At 47.3% G+C, this 15,954-nt stretch overlaps 1 long non-coding RNA gene across 1 annotated transcript; it reads right to left on the reverse strand.

The window, feature by feature from the left end:
* Nucleotides 1-2,248: 2,248 nt before the first annotated feature.
* LOC121823984 (uncharacterized) lies at nucleotides 2,249-12,848 on the reverse strand. Its single transcript, XR_013048365.1, has 3 exons — nucleotides 12,314-12,848; nucleotides 7,751-10,400; nucleotides 2,249-5,620 (listed from the first exon to the last, which is right to left on the reverse strand). It is a non-coding gene; the product is annotated as an uncharacterized LOC121823984 (long non-coding RNA).
* Between the last annotated feature and the right edge of the window lie 3,106 nt (nucleotides 12,849-15,954).

Consider the following 15,954-nt stretch of genomic DNA (forward strand, 5'->3'; position numbering starts at 1 on the left):
TGCCTCCTCTCAGCTCATCACCGCTTGGGCCATGTGACCTAAAGAAACCCCTTTCTTTATTTACCATGTCAGATAAATAACAGTAGAATCTTGTCTTCCCAGCAAGGCAAAAGAATTAGACTTAAAAGTGAGTGTGGTTTATATGCACTTCATCTTCCGATTCATTAAGATGAACTCCCTACGATGACCAACAGTCTCCATAATAAGTCAGTGTTGATCTCTTTTCCTTCCTCCCGCCCCCTCCTCCTCTCCGTTTCCTCTCCTCCTCTGTTCTTCCCTCTACATCATTTATGAACAATGTCTATCCAAAGCTGTTAGGAAGCAAAGGGTTCTTCATGGAGCAGGTTAGACCAGCAGGTGTAGACACACCTAGAGAGCAGTGTTGAACATCGGACTAGAGGTCTTCACGTACGGCAGGGGGCTGCCTAGAACTATGTGATGGGGTCAGGGTGGGTAAGCAGCGCTCCCTTATAGAGAGAAGCCTGTGTGTGCTTGTGGGGCCTCAAGTGCAGTGGGGAAAGAGAATATTTAGTGAAGAAAGGAATGCTTCAGGAATCTTGAAGAAGCTTCCTGAAGAATTAATATTTTTTCATTTATTTATGTGTATGGGTGATCTGCCTACATGTATGTCTGTGCATTATGTGAATGCCTGGTGCTGCCCCAGAGGCCAAAAGAGGGTGTCAGACCCCCTAGGACTAGACAGACATAGAGGCCAGAAAATGGTGGCACACATGCCTTTAATCCTATCACTTGGGAGGCAGAGATCCATTAGGATTTCTGTGAGTTCAAGGCTACACTGCAAACCGCCAGGCACGGTGACTCATGCCTTTAATCCCAGGAGGTGATGGCAGGAAGCAGAAAGATATATAAGGCTTGAGGACCAGGAACTAGAGCCTGGTTAAGCTTTTAGGCTTTTAGCAGCAGTTCAGCTGAGACCCATTTGGATGAGGACACAGAGGCTTCCAGTCTGAGGAAACAGGATCAGCTGAGGAATTGGCGAGGCGAGGTTAGCTGTGGCTTGTTCTGTTTCTCTGGTCTTTCAGCGTTCACCCCAATACCTGGCTCCCGAGTTTGTTTTTATTAATAAGACCTTCTAAGATTTGTGCTACATCCATGTGAGCACAGACTCAGGCAAAGCAAGCCCTGCTTTAACACTCCACCCCCACCTTTTAATGCCCTGGCTCCTGCTTCTGTCATGGGACAGGTCCCTTTTAGACCAGAGGTCGGAACTCCTGAATGCCTTACCTGGACGTCCTCCTAATATACAGTGCCCCTGTGCGCCTTTCTCAGGAGGTGTTGTACCCCACACACGTCTCCCCACACACAGAAGGTGACTGTTTTGAGGACATATGATGGGAACATGAGAACTACAGCCTTCTCAGAAAGGCATCCAAGAACTCTGCCACCAAGGACAGCGCTGGAGTAGAAGAGGAGCCAGTGGAGCCCAGAGCCGGGATCAGCTCTGCCCATCCATACCTTCTACTGTGGAATGCTGATCAGTTTGAGAAGTCAGAATCCATACACAGCCTTCAAGTTTAGGGATACATAAAATGTCAAAAGAAGAGGAGAGGATGCATGTTTATTTTACTTTATGTAACAGTCTGTTAGCTGTTTATGTAAGCTTTCTTTTGTTCCCTGGCTGAGGCGGTACAGAGGAAATGGCAGGTGAGCTTGTTGAAAATCCACTTTGATGTGTTTCCCACCTTGTTATGCTAAGAGCAGGAATTAGGCAAGCCAAGTTCAAAAGGCCCTTGGGCCTGGCTTTGCCTTTCAACACATTATTATAAATTGCTGGGAAACATTTCAAAAGCTCAGTTGGCACAGGGTTAATTCAACTTTCAGACCAACCAGCATATACCATGCAGTCATGCTAGGGCCAAAGGTCATGACTGGAGAAACCTGACCTGGCTTGAGTGGCACACGCCTATCCCAGTTTCAAGATGATCACCACTAACTCAGCTCTGTGCAGACTGACCCTCACTGCTTTTCTATGTGATGACTTGACTCACCTTTCTCAACAGAAATCCAAGAAGTGGGTACAGTTTACTGGTGGCTTGTATTTTCAAGTCGGCCAAAGTTTGTGTTTTTCTAAAAAGTGAATGTGAAACCACTTTCCTCTGTCTCCTTCCCTCCCTCCCCCTTTCCTTCCTTCCTTCCCTCCCTCCTCCTCCCCTCCCTCCCTCCTCCTTTCCTTCCTTCCTTCCCTCCCTCCCTCCCTCCTTCCTTCCTTCCTTCCCTCCCTCCCTCCCTCCTCCTTTCATTCCCTTCCTTCGTCCTTCTCTTTCACAAGATTATACTACTTAGCCCAGGCTAGCCTTAAACACATGCCCTTTCTGCTCTGCTACTTATCTCTCCAGCGCTGGGACCTTGTCCCTTCTTTGCAGGGTACACAGACATTTGTTCACTGGGGAGGGAGTGGTGTGGAGGTGGAGGTGGGGTTTTGTTAGGGAATAATATTTTAAGGGGTGTTACTTTTGTTTATGTTGCATTTGTTTAACTCTGTGAGGCTGTGTTACTGTGCCTGTATAAAACACCTGATGGTCTAATAAAGAGCTGAGCGGCCAATAGTGAGGCAGGAGAAAGGATAGGTGGGGCCAGCAGGCAGAGAGACTAAATAGGAGAAATTTGGGAAGAGGAAGGAGCAAGAGAAGGAGGACATCAGAGGCCAGCCACCCAGCTACACAACCAGCAATGGAGTAAGAAAGAAAGGCAGACAGAAATAGAGAAAGGGAAAAGACTAGAGGCAAAAGACAGACGGGATAATTTAAGGACAGCTGGTAAGAAACAAGCCAAGCTAAGGCTGGGCATTCATAATTAATAAGCCTCTGCGTGTGATTTATTTGGTAGCTGGGTGGTGGGCCCCCCAAAAGTGTAAAAAGCAAACAACAGGGTTTCTTTTGTCTTGGGAAGTAAAGGAGCTCTTTAGGAAAGAAACTGACTAAGTTGGGCACCCAGAGGTCCAGCACTTCTGTTTGTTACCTCATTGTCAAGAGGGTCCAACCTCCAGCCCTCCTGTGAGCTCAGGAGCTGCCTCTTTTTGTATAGATAACCACATGGGACAGCAGCTTCTTGGGGCAAAGGAAGTGGCTATTTGAAAAAGCTAAATACAGACAGAAAAGTACAAAATGTCACGTGAAAGCATTTTATTCATGGACAACAGCATGAAAGGAGCCCACTGTGAAGAAAACAAAACCTACAGATCCCAGAGGGCGTTCCTCAGCACCCCAAGTCCTCACAGTCCTAGCCTCTCTGATTACAGAGAAGCAACGCAGAAGGAATTGGGCCCCAGAGACTACTTCATATAAAAGGGAAATTTGGGGGCCAGGCCTCACTGGGAGCAAGACTGAGAGGCAGTCATAAGACAAAAGATCCTTCTGGTTGAAAGAGTCTCTAGGATTTATTTTTCTTTTTTTTTTTTTCATTTTTATTTACATATTTTGTGAGTGTTTAGAGAGGAAGGCATGTTACAGATGGGACTCAGGACACTGGGTGTGGAGGCAGGAGACTTTTACCATCGCTCAGGCCCAGATTCTAGAATTTCAACACTTAAAGAGAAAGAAAGAAAGCCCCTTTGACACATGGATCTGGCTGAGGTCTCACTGGACACATTATTCTAACTTGGGCTTATGTTAGCTCCTATCACACAGCCTCTTTCTTTTTGTTTTTTGTTTTTAAAGGTCACCTCAATACTTTTATTGTTATAAATCCGAGGCCTAATTTAGAACAGGCAGAATCCAGAAGACTCTACAGATGAGGCAAGGACACAGTAACCAAAACCAAGAAATTGTGACATGCAGTATGTTTAAATAAACAACCTTCTTAGCTTTTGAGAATACTTCTTTTTAAAAGACAATTTCAATATTCAAAAAGCAGAATTAGCAGGGCCATTTATTAATAAAAAGCAATATGTTATTGTGACATAAAGCAATGTGCCACATAAAGGAGTACCAACCCATCCATCAAATGCTGGTCTCTGCCCCGTGAGTGCAGCCTACGTGATGATGGGCAGCCTATGTGATGATGTGTAGTCTATGTGATGATGGGCAGCCTATGTGATAATGTGTAGTCTACGTGATGATGGGCAGCCTACATGATGATCACACAGCCTCTTTTCAAAGCTGTTCTCTCTGGCTGCAGACAAGTGTGAGCTTCACAGGCTGAGGAAGAGGATGGACCAACATTCTTAGTGACTCATTTAATACCAGGCTGGGGAGAAAGAGACTAGGGACACCCACGGCCAAAGATAACTGAAGGAACGCCTCAGAGGGTTAGCTAGGGTGAGGGGGGCTGACAGGGCTGGGCTCCGGGGTCTCTTTCCTCACAGCAGCAGGAGAGCAGAGTGCAGTGAACACAAAGTCTCTGACAGAAACTCGGATCTCACGGGGACTGTGGGGGAGGCAACTCCCTCAGCCCTGCTCCTGCTGCCCTTCTGGCCCTGCCCAGCACCAGCCTGTCCCCACGCGGGCTCAGAACTGCACCAGCTGAAGGGACCCTCATCCTCGGCATTCCACAGTGTCCTGAGGAACTTCTCTCTCTCCCTCGGTCCAGTGGTCAGCAAAGTGTCTGCCTCACCTTCAACTCTGTCCTCATCCTGAGAGAGAAAGGCCAACTCCTGCCTGTTTCCTCTGACTCTCCTGGAAACTAAGTCCAGGGTTGTAAAGGAATGTTCTGTGAACTCTGGGAAGGAGGAAGAAACACTGTGGGTGTTATGCAAATGCACTCATAGGGACCTCTTCTTCCTGTTGCACACCCTGGCCTAAACTAGATGCAAATGAAATTTCCTCCTGAAGGAGGTCAAAGCATTCTTGCAGGAATGCAGATCCTGGCCTCTGCTTCTCCTCAGGGAAGGAGCATCACTCTGAGGGGCTCTGCATGTCCACCTGCCAGGAGATGTTGGTTTCAAACCCAGCTTGTACACTTGTGTCCAGGTGACCTGGTGACTCGGGGACAACAGAGACTCTGGCATGTCTTTGTGTCTATCCCATGCTAACCTTGAACCTGGGAGGGATGGGGGCATTATATAGGGCATGGACAAGCCAGTCTGGAGAGGTTTCCACTGACGTTTCCATAGCTTTCAATTATTGTCCATATAGATGATGACATTGGGCGGATCTCTACACAATGCTATGGGAATACAACTCTGTGTAGACTTGGAGTTAAGAGTGGGCAAATGCAGCAGGGCAGTGGTGGTGCATGTCTTTAATCCCAGCACTCAGGAGCACTATTCGTAGCCAGAACCTGGAAACCACCTAGACGCCTGTCAACTGAAGAGTGGATTAAGAAAATGTGGCACATATACACAATGAGTACTACTCAGCAGAGAAAAACAATGACAGCATGAAATTTGCAGGCAAATGGATGGAACTAGAAAATATCAAAAACAAAACAGAAAAAAAAAATTAAAAACACACACACAAAAAAAACCCCACAAAAAGCAGGTATATAAGCTCTGGTCTTTGTTAGTATCACAAAAGAAAGCTTACAATTGGCTGGGCGGTGGTGGCACATGCCTTTAATCCCAGCACTCGGGAGGCAGAGGCAAGCGGATCTCTGTGAGTTCGAGGCCAGCCTTGTCTCCAAAGCAAGTTCCAGGAAAGGCACAAATCTACACAGAGAAACCCTGTCTCGAAAAAAAAACAAAAAACAAAACAAAAAAAAGTGTTAAATTATTATATACATTGCCTGGAATAAATCTTCATTTGTAATATAAATTAAAAAATCAAATATAAAAAAAATCATCCTGAGTGAGGTAACCCAGACTCAGAAAGATAAACATGGTATGTACTCACTCACAAGTGGATACTAGATATAAAATAAAGAACAATCAGACTACAACCTACAGAACTATGGAGGCTATATAGCAGGGGAGACCATAGGATGATTGTGGCTTATAATAAGTTTTGGTTTTACTCAATTACTGGGCAAGCCTCAATGAAACATTTCACTATTAGGATAAGAATTTGTATTGTATCAAGCTGATGATAGAAAAATAAAAAATGAAAAAAATGTGAAAAAATTCATATGTACAAATAAAAAAGAGTAGGCATATGCAGCCGGGCAGTGGTGGTGCACGCCTTTAATCCCAGCACTCAGGAGGCAGAGGCAGATGAATCTCTGTGAGTTCAAGGTCAGCCTGGTCTACAGAGTGAGTTCTAGGACAGCCAGAATTGTTACACAGAGAAACCCTGTCTGGAAAAAGGTGTGTGTGTGGGGGGGGGGGGGGGCGAGGCGGCGGGGGGGGGGGGGGGGGGGGGAAGCATGTGCATCTCACAAAACCCGGGGCCAGAATTTGCCTCCCTGCTCCTGTACGAGTGAGTTGGGAGCAACATGTGCTCTTAACTGCTGAACTGTCTTTCCAGCACTGGAAGTTAAAAAAACAAAAATCAAACCAAACCAGGGAGAAAGGCTGGAGAGATGGCTCAGCAGTTAAGAACACTAACTACTCTCCCAGAGGTCCTGAGTTCGATTCCCAGCAACCACATGGTGTCTCACAACCATCTGCAATGGGATCTGATGCCCTTTCCTGTCGTGTACACATACATGCAGACGGAGCACTCATATACATAAAATACATAAATACATAAATAAATAAATAAATCTTTTAAAAATGGAGGGAATCCATTTCAATACTAAAGACTCAGAAGAGAGAAGCAAAGACAGGAGTGGATGAAGGAGATCATCACTGAATGAATCACAAAATACTCCCTAAGGGTGAAGAACATGCACCCCATCCCCAGCCCCTAGCTGAGGCCCGAACCCAGGGCCCACTGAGCTAAATCCCCAACCCTGCATTTTCCCTTCTCAATTATCATTATCATTATTATTATTATTATTATTGGTTCTTTTGAGACAGGGTTTCTCTGTGTAGCTTTGGTGCCTGTCCTGGAATTCACTCTGTAGACCAGGCTGGGCTCGAACTCACAGAGATTCACCTGCCTCTGCCTCCCGAGTGCTGGAATTAAAGACATGTGCCACCACTGTTCAATCATTTTTTTAATTGATTGATTGATTGATTGTGTGTGTGTGTGTGTGTGTGTGGGTGCACGCATGCGCGTGTGTACATGCATGCGTATGTGAACATGCATGCCACAATGCATGGTAGAGGTCAGAGGATAACAGGGTAACTTTGGGGACTTGGTTCTTACCTTCTTCCTTGTTGAGACAGAGTCTCCCCTATTTCTGCTGCTTTGCCTCCTACCCCAGGTAAGCTGGCCTACAAGCTTCCAGGCAATTCTCTGGTCTCAGCCTTCCATTTCATGGTTGGAGTGCCTGGATTACAGATGTGTGTTGCCACATCTGGTCTTTTGCCTGGGTTTCAGGGATCAAACTTAGGTCATCAGGCCTGTGTGGCTGGTGCCTTTACCTGCTGGGCAATCTCCCTAGCCAAAGAAGGAACATTTCTCGGCACAAAGCTCTAACAACTCCTCTTGATAATGGGAACTGTTTTAAAACAAGGCATGACATCATAAACTTTGGGAAAACTGAAGATCTAGAGAATGTCTTTAAAAAAACACTCTATAGTTCAAGGCCAGCCTGGTCTACAGAGTGAGATCCAGGATAGGCACCAAAACTACAGAGAAACCCTGTCTTGAAACCCACCCCCCCCAAAAAAAAACCCACTTTATTTCTAAGAGATTAATAGAGAATGCACACTTCTTAATAAAGCTTGCTCCAGAGTATGCAAGAAAAAGGAACATAAAGACCCAGGGAAGAAGCCCGTGATACAAAAGAGAAGGCGGACGGAGGGTACCTGGGTAAATCAGAGCAGAGAAGGCCAGAGTAGGGACTACTTGAGGACGCTGAGATTGACAGAGTTCCTGATGTGACCAGATGTGTTATGAAGAGATGCTGACTACTGATGGAGAGGTTGGGTTGAATTATTGTTAAATATAGAGAGAGAACCCGAAAGGAAAAAAGCAAACACAAACAGAAAACATACTGTTACTACAGCCAAAGGAAGTAAAGGTTTTGTAAGAGAGGAATCACGGGGCTATTGCATGACTCCAGTGTGAACAATATTTACACGGGGTTAAACCAACACCGACTATGGACACAGCCAAAGCATGACTGTATTGGGAGGGAGGAGAAAGTGAGCCTTGCAGGTATCAAATCATAATAATTTACCATAGTAATGGTACAAAAGAAAGGATGATCGGGACGGAGGAGATGGCTCACTGGCTGCTCTTCCAGAGGACCCAGGGTAGGTTCCCAGCACCCATCTGGCTGACAACCACCTGTAACTCCAGTTCCAGGGGATCCGGCACCCTTCTCTGGCCTCCGTGGGCACTGAGTGCACATGGTACACAGACATACATGTGGGCAAAACACCCAGACACATAAATAACTAATAATAAAAAGAAAAAGAGAAGATGGGCAATGTGGCAGAGGACTTATGTAGCACACACAAAGCTCTGGGTTCAGCAAGGAAAGAAGAAAAGAGAAAAAAAAGCCTAGTTTGTGGTAGTTAGATGTGAATAAAATAATGTATATAACATCTAAAAATCAATAACTGGCCATATAAGCACATCACTTAGAAATACAGAGAAAATGGGTCACGGTGGCCATGGCTGTAATCATGGTGCTTTGGAAGTAGAGGCAGAAGGATCATGAGTTCATGTAGCCTGAGCTACATGAGTCCCTGTCTCAAAAACAAACAAAAACAGAGGCAAAACCTGGGGAAATGGCTCAGAGGTCATGAGTTCCAGACCAGCCAGTGCTACACAATGAGATTTTATTTTATTTTTTAGGATTCAGCAATGAATTTTAGTTATTTTGGCTTCCTGAATCCCCTGAAAGTACTTCGGTGCTCTCGGGGCCCAGAGTGTATAAAATGGCTCTCCCAAAGCATGCACCACTAAGCACTGGATTTAATACTTAAAACTAGGTTGTACTGACTTCTGTCTAATTATACATGTGCACAGGGTGCCTTAATATGGTTCTACCAGTGACACAGATATGAAGTATAATGAGAACTTACATTAAAATCAAATAATCACAGGCTGTGATCTAGCACAGAGAGGTAGAGCCTGGGCTCTAAACATAGCACAGAAAATAAAATTAGTCATATGGTCAGGTTGATGGCGACTATAATTCCAGCCCTTGGGAAGTGTAAGATCAAGATGGCCTTGACTCACAGAGATCCACTTGTCTCTGCTGCCATTGTTCCCATAGCCTGATAGTCATTCCTGATGGTACAGCTGGAGGAAAGATGCATTCTCCTCTCTGGAATGTTCTAAATCAGTGGACAAGTCTCCTCACAAACAGATGGTTCCTTTTGCAGTCTAAAATGATTTAGCCTATTCACCTACTTCTTTTTTTAAAAAATCTAGATCAGCAGTTCTCAATATGTGGGTCATGACCCCTTCGGCAAACCTCTATCTCCAAAAATATTTACATTATGATCCATAACGGTAGCAAAATTATAGTTATAAAGTAGCTACAAAAATAATTTGATGGTTGGGGGTCGGCACAACATGAAGAACTGTATTTTCAGCGTTAGGAAGGTTGGGAAGCACTGCTCTAGACCCCTGCAGCTTCTTGATTACGGGTGTAGTTTTGTTTTGGAGGGTTAGACTTTGTAACTGGAGTTGTCAGGGTCAGAGGCAGGGCCTTGGCAGCCCTAACAAGGTAAGCTGGGCTACCATCCTCAATAGGCCAGCCGAATGGACCAGTGAGAGAGATAAGTAGAGAAAGGAGATCTATTCAATCTGGATGCATTGGGAAGAGGAACCAAGAGGTCCAATGACCCACTGCCATACCTCATGTCCCCTGCTCCCAACTAGTCCATCTCCAGGTCTTAACATGCAGTTTAGGTTTAAATAGAAGATATGACGCAGGGAAGTGGTGGTGTGCATACCACTACCCCAGCACTAGGGAGGCAAAGGCAGGAGGATCTCTGTGAGTTCAAGGCCAACCTCAACAACAAAGCAAGTTTCAGGACAGCTAGGGCTGTTATTACAAATAAACCCTGTCTCAAAAAACAAAAACAAAAACAAAAACAACCCCCCCCCCAAAAAAAAAAACAAGAAAAGGTATGAAGTATGCATAAATAGGCAACCTCCCTCCCCCGCCAAGGTGTGGTTCCACCTACCACGACTTACCTTTATCTCAGCTCATGTCTGTCCTCCAGGGGGTCTGACAAGTGGAAAATCTCTTCCCTGGAGTCAAGTTCCTCTTCTTGCTGGTACCAGGAGATGCCTGGGGAAATTCCAATTCCTTGGCGGACCTTGTTTCAAAGTGCTGACAGCCGATGGGAGGGAAGCGGAATCTCTTTAGAATATCGTCAGCCTGGTGCCAGGCTGCACTCCGGTTTCCGTACAGGGGTCCTTCGTCACCTTAGGTTCCAGATACCATGCCCTCTGTGGGCACCGAATTGCCATAGAACTAGGCACCATCAACAGCTGCATTATAATTTTGAAGATTTAGGGTCAGTGTATACAGTTGCATAACCAACACCCCAAACAAGACATGGGGTACCCTAAAAGTTCCCTCCGTGACCTTTAGCTCCCACACGCTACATTTTTCAGTGGGGTGGCTGCACACACAGCGCGTGTGATGTTCGTCTTGACAGCCAGCTTGACCAGGTGGAGAGTACCTATGGGGTTAGGAAAGCCCACTGGGAGTGGGTCTGTGATGGCATTTCCCGGGCCACTCACAAAGGGGAAGATCCACGCAGAATCTGGACAGTGGGGCTGGGAGTTCAGGTGAGATAACAATGGGGAGGAGGAGGGGACCAGCTGGAGCAGGCCTTCCCTGTTTTCTGGCCGCCATGTCGTCCCCACATATACGGACTGAAATGTATGGAAGTCATGAGCCAAACTGAATCTTGTCCCCTTTAAACTATTTTCACACGCTATTCTTTTTTCTCTCCCCCTCCCTCCACGTGTGCGTGCGTGTGTGTGTGTGTGTGTGTGTGTGTGTGTGTGTGTGTGTGTGTGTATGTGCAGGTGTGTGTGTGCAGGTGTGCCCAGACCATAAGACACATAGGGCTGTCAGAGGACAACTTGGTAGTTGGTTTTTTCCTCTTGCCACGTGGGTCCCAGGGATGGAACTCAGGCCGTTAAGCTCAGCAGGTAGGGACTATCTCACCAGTCCCATGATACTATTTAATTGGAATTTCTCTCATGATACACTGACTGAGCTTTGTGTTTGCGTATGGGACATGTGTATGTGTAGGAGCAGGGGTGAGCGTGGGTGAGGGGGTGGGTGAAAGTGGGAGGATGTTTGTGTGTGTGGGTGTGTGGGGGGGAGTATGGAAGTGGGGGTGTGTGGTGGTGGGGGAGAGTATGGAAGTGGGGGTGGGTGTTTGGGTGTTGGGGGTGTGGGGGGGAGAGTATGGAAGTGAGGGTGTTTGTGGGTATGTGTGGGGGGAGAGTATGGAAGTGGGGGTGTGGGGGGGTGTAGGGGAGTATGGAAGTGGGGTGGGTGTTTCGGTGGGTGTTTGTGTTTCAGTGGGGGTGACTTCAGTTTCTTCACAGGCACAGAATTGTTCTTGGATCGTGCATTCATGCCCCTCCCAGGTGTATCTGATAGGAGTGAGTTCACTTTATTCACCACACTTGGCTATTGTTATTTGTGTGTATGTCTCTGTGGAAAAGCGTGTTTTTTGTCACGTGTGGCTCATCCTTGTGATTGGACACTTCACTCATGTGACTCCTCTTACCCCTCAGAGTATAAATTGTAATAGTTGGCTATTGCATGGGACTTTATTCTGCCTCATTTATCCCCTCCATGCTCCCAGGTCCCACTGACAACTAGAGCGGAAGTGAACAGCCTAGAAGCTTAGGAGACATCCGGGTCTTTGTCCCTGCCCCTCCCCCACCTCCTGCTAGGGATGCACTAGGATTCCAGACCTGCTGGGGCCCACCTTTACATGTTCCAGGAATTCTAACTCCAGGCTATCTCCAAGTCATCACTAAGCAATTTGAAAAATGGCAATTAGCCTGCGGTGGTGGTGCACGCCTTTAATCCCAGCACTCACAGGCAGAACTCACAGGCGGATCTCTGTGAGTTCGAGGCCAGCCTGGTCTACAGAGTGAGTTCCAGGAAAGGTGCAAAGCTACACAGAGAAACCCTGTCTCGAAAAACAAAAACAAGAACAAAAAAGGGCAATTAATATGATTTTACACCCCCATGGGGAGATGGTTGTTGCTAGGATTTGAACCCAGGGCCTTACATATGCTGAAGACAACCACTAAGTGAGCCGCACCACAAATCCTAACATTTTATTTTAATGACTGCATAGTATTTCTGCAAATGTTAACTTATTTAGGAAAAAAAAAATTGAGGCAAAAATAAAAAAAAATTACCAGACCTTTTCTTGCTGTTACTTGGTGGAATTAATTTCCAATTCCATGATACCATTGTAGCTTTGTGTGGTTAGCTTGTTGTTTTGTGGCTTGCTTGGTTTTGACTGGGAGGGGTTTGGTGTCTTCCTGCCTCTTTTTTCTGTTGTTATTCTGTGCTCTGTACATGTTGGGTTACCATTCTCCAACACACTGTCATGGAATAATTGTTTTAATTTTTGGTTTCTGGAGACAAAGTTTCTCTGTGTAACAGCCCTGGCTGTCCTGCAACTCACTTTGTACCAGGCTGGCCTTGAACTCACAGAGCTCCATCTGCCTCTGCCTCCCGAGTGCTGGGATTAAAGGTGTGCGGGACCACGGACCGGCATCTATTGTCTCCCTAGCTTTGCTACAACCTCTCTAGATCTCTTCTACTTCCCTTTCAGATCTCATATCCTGATTTCCGGAGCCTCCTGGGTAGCATTTCCACACGCATGTCAATTTTCTTGCAACTCAAAACTCCCACGTCAGAAACTGAATCCCTATTCCCTTTCCAATTTTTTTTTTTTTTTTTTTTTTTTTTTTTGAGACAGAGTTTCTCTGTGTAGCTTTGCGCCTTTTCTTGGAACTCACTTGGTAGTCCAGGCTGGCCTCGAACTCACAGAGATCCGCCTGCCTCTGCCTCCCGAGTGCTGGGATTAAAGGCGTGCACCACCACCGCCCGGCCAATTTTTTTTTTTTCCAGACACCAATTTCAACTGGGGTGAGCGCCGTCTTTGCCGTCAGTTACAAAAGCCCATCATGTCCCACTTCTCTGCAACGGGGTGCTATTGACTCTGCTCCCAAACTCCTCTCCGAGGCCCTTCTCTCCAATTCCACACTACTCCTTTTTTGTAAGAAACAGCGAGGAAAAAAAAAAAAAAAAAAAACTATGGGTTTTTCAGGCAGGTAGTCTCAGCCTCTCGCCTCCTACCCTCCACTCTCCGCTCCTTCATCCCCAGTGACATCCGCCCGGATTCTGAACACTGAGATGCTGTGCTTTCCTGGTCTGCTCTCTCCTCCTCCACGACCTGGTCTTTAGTCTGTTTTGACTTATGAGCTTGGCTCCCTTTTAAACCTGCGCCTGCGCTATGCAAATATGTACGAATGCATCCTGCCTACTACCTGCACTGCGAAGCTACCTAGAAGGCAGCTGTGGATCAGAGCCCACGAGTTCTCTGGCTTTCACCCCTGCAGAGAAGGAGCCCAGCGCCCTAGGTGGGACACCTTTGCGAAGCTCTCCAACAGATCCAGATCGCAGAGCGCGCGCGCACCCGTGGAGCCGGGCAGGCGGGACGGCGCTTCCTGATTGTAGTGGGCGCGGCTGCTGATTGGCTGCGCCGGGTCAGGCGCTGTGGGCCGAGTGAACGCGAGTAACCCCGGGGGCGGTGCTGACCTAGAGTAACCCCGGGAGGGCGAGCCTCACCCTCGCTGGGCGTCGCCGCCCCTGACCCGCCCGCCCGGGGCGGGAGGAGGCAAGGCTAGAGGTGAATGGTCCAACGCCCACCCCAGATGTGCGGGCGGGGCCTCTGCACAGAGCGGCTTCCCACTGCTTCAGGCCGTCAGCTGCAATGTGGAGTTTAAAGAGGCTGTCGATGCGATAGGAGGTGCGGCGGTCACTGGGAGGGTGGTTTATGGGGTTAATGAATGGCTGTACTGGCCATGTGCTCTACTGACCCCAATGAGGTGGCTCCTCCCCGCACTGTCCTAATCCTGGTGGAAAAGGCATGGCAGGAAGCTCGGGCTGGCAGAGACTGAAGTCACTCAAGGTGCAGCATCTCTCACCATGTACTCCAGGGGAAAAGGTCCGGAGGGAGGCGGGTCGGTGGGGAGGACAGGCTTTTGTGAAAGGCTGAGGAGGGAAGAGACAAATGAACACGCATGAAGAATGAAGGGTGTCATGCAAACATGGGCAGTGGACACTTAAAATGTTTGCCCCGCTGTGGAAGTGTAGTAAGTGAGCAGCTCCACTCCGAGTCGTGTGCCCAAATCAGCTGCAAACATCTGCAGGGTTCTTAAGAATTTGTACACACGTGTCTACAGCAGAACCATTCACACTTACCGAAAGATGGAGGCAACTGGGATAGTCAGAGTCGGTGGGGCAGCCTAAAACGTTCTGGAGCTAGAGTTAATGCCATGTAAATGAGTGGTAACTATGTGTGTGTGTGTGTGTGTGTGTGTGTGTGTGCGCGCGCGCGTGCGCGCGCGCCCTGGAAGGGGGGGCGTACACACCTGTTGTGTGGTCTGTGTTCATGTGCATATGCGTGTGTAGGCGGGCTTGTGCCTTCAGGCATGTATGGGGGCCAGATGTTGGCATCCAGATGTCTCCATTGCTTCTCCACCTTATGCTTTTGAGACAAGGTCTTTCACTGAACCTGTAACTCCTTTTCACATAGACTGGCCGGCCGAGAAGCCGCGCATTCCCTCTCCCCAAGATCTCCCTGTCTCTAGCTGCCGGCACTGGGGTCACAGACACAGAAGGCTACCCCAGTGGACCCCAGTGGACTTTTACATGGGTTCAGGAAATCTAAACTCGGGCCTTCTATTTTACCCATTGAACCATCTCCCCAGCCCATGAATGGTTCTTTTTATGAAGTACTGTTGATTCGTCTTCAAATTATATGTATGTGTGTGTGTGTGTTTGTGCATTTTTATGCACACACATATATGAATTAAAGGGGATCTTTTTTTGGTCTGGATTCTCCAAAAAGGACTAAGAATAGAGCCATAAGCAAGCTTGGGCCATCTGTGGCCTTCTCCACTCACTCCCCTCGTTTTCTCAAGTCACCTGACATGGTCGGGACAGAGGTTCACTTTGGTCTCTCTGAGAAGGGTCTCCTTTGGACTCAGCTCACTGAACCACACAGTACATACACCCTCTGTGGCTGGAGTGTAGCAGGTTGGGCAGGACAGCGGGGAAGGGCAGAGCTGGATCATCAAAAGGGGAGTGTTCTGCTTCCAGGAACCTCAGGATAGAGTCCTAGCAGCCTGTAATTAGGGCTTGTGGCATTTGCCCTAAGGTCAACGCTCAAGAATCAGTACTTTGTCTTAACATAGAAAGTTAACTATAGGTCACAGAATAGCACTTCCCTGCCCTGTGACATTTCCTACAGTTGGTGGCAGAGTTAGAACTTAAAAAGAAGATGAGAGATCTTTCCATGATTTTATCCAGTATTGTCTGCGTTAGGTGCAGGGAGACATTTCTAATACAGGAAGTAGTCTTTTCTAACTTTTTGTTTTGATTTTCAAGACAGGGTTTCTCTAGTGTAACCACCCTGGCTGTCCTGGAACTCACTCTGTAGACCAGGCTGGCCTTAAACTCACAGAGAGTTCCTCTGCCTTCCAAGAGCTGGGATTAAAGGTGCGCTCTAACACTGCTCGGCTTCAGGAAAGTAGTCTTGAAGGTCTCACAACTAGACTGGAGAGCAGAGCATGGTTAGAAAAGTTCCTGTGGAGGAGAAAAGGGGTTCAAACTGCCATGTGGTTGAATGTTAAGGAGATGAGTTGCATTCATTCCTGAAAAACAAAAGTTTGTGCTGGGTGCTTGGACATGATTTTAGCCCCCTGCCAACCAGCTGGGGAGGAGGGCTGTACCACCAGGCTCAGTATAATAACTGGGTATCACCAGCAG

Source organism: Peromyscus maniculatus, chromosome 1 (genome assembly GCF_049852395.1).
Source record: "Peromyscus maniculatus bairdii isolate BWxNUB_F1_BW_parent chromosome 1, HU_Pman_BW_mat_3.1, whole genome shotgun sequence".
NCBI lineage: Eukaryota > Metazoa > Chordata > Mammalia > Rodentia > Cricetidae > Peromyscus > Peromyscus maniculatus.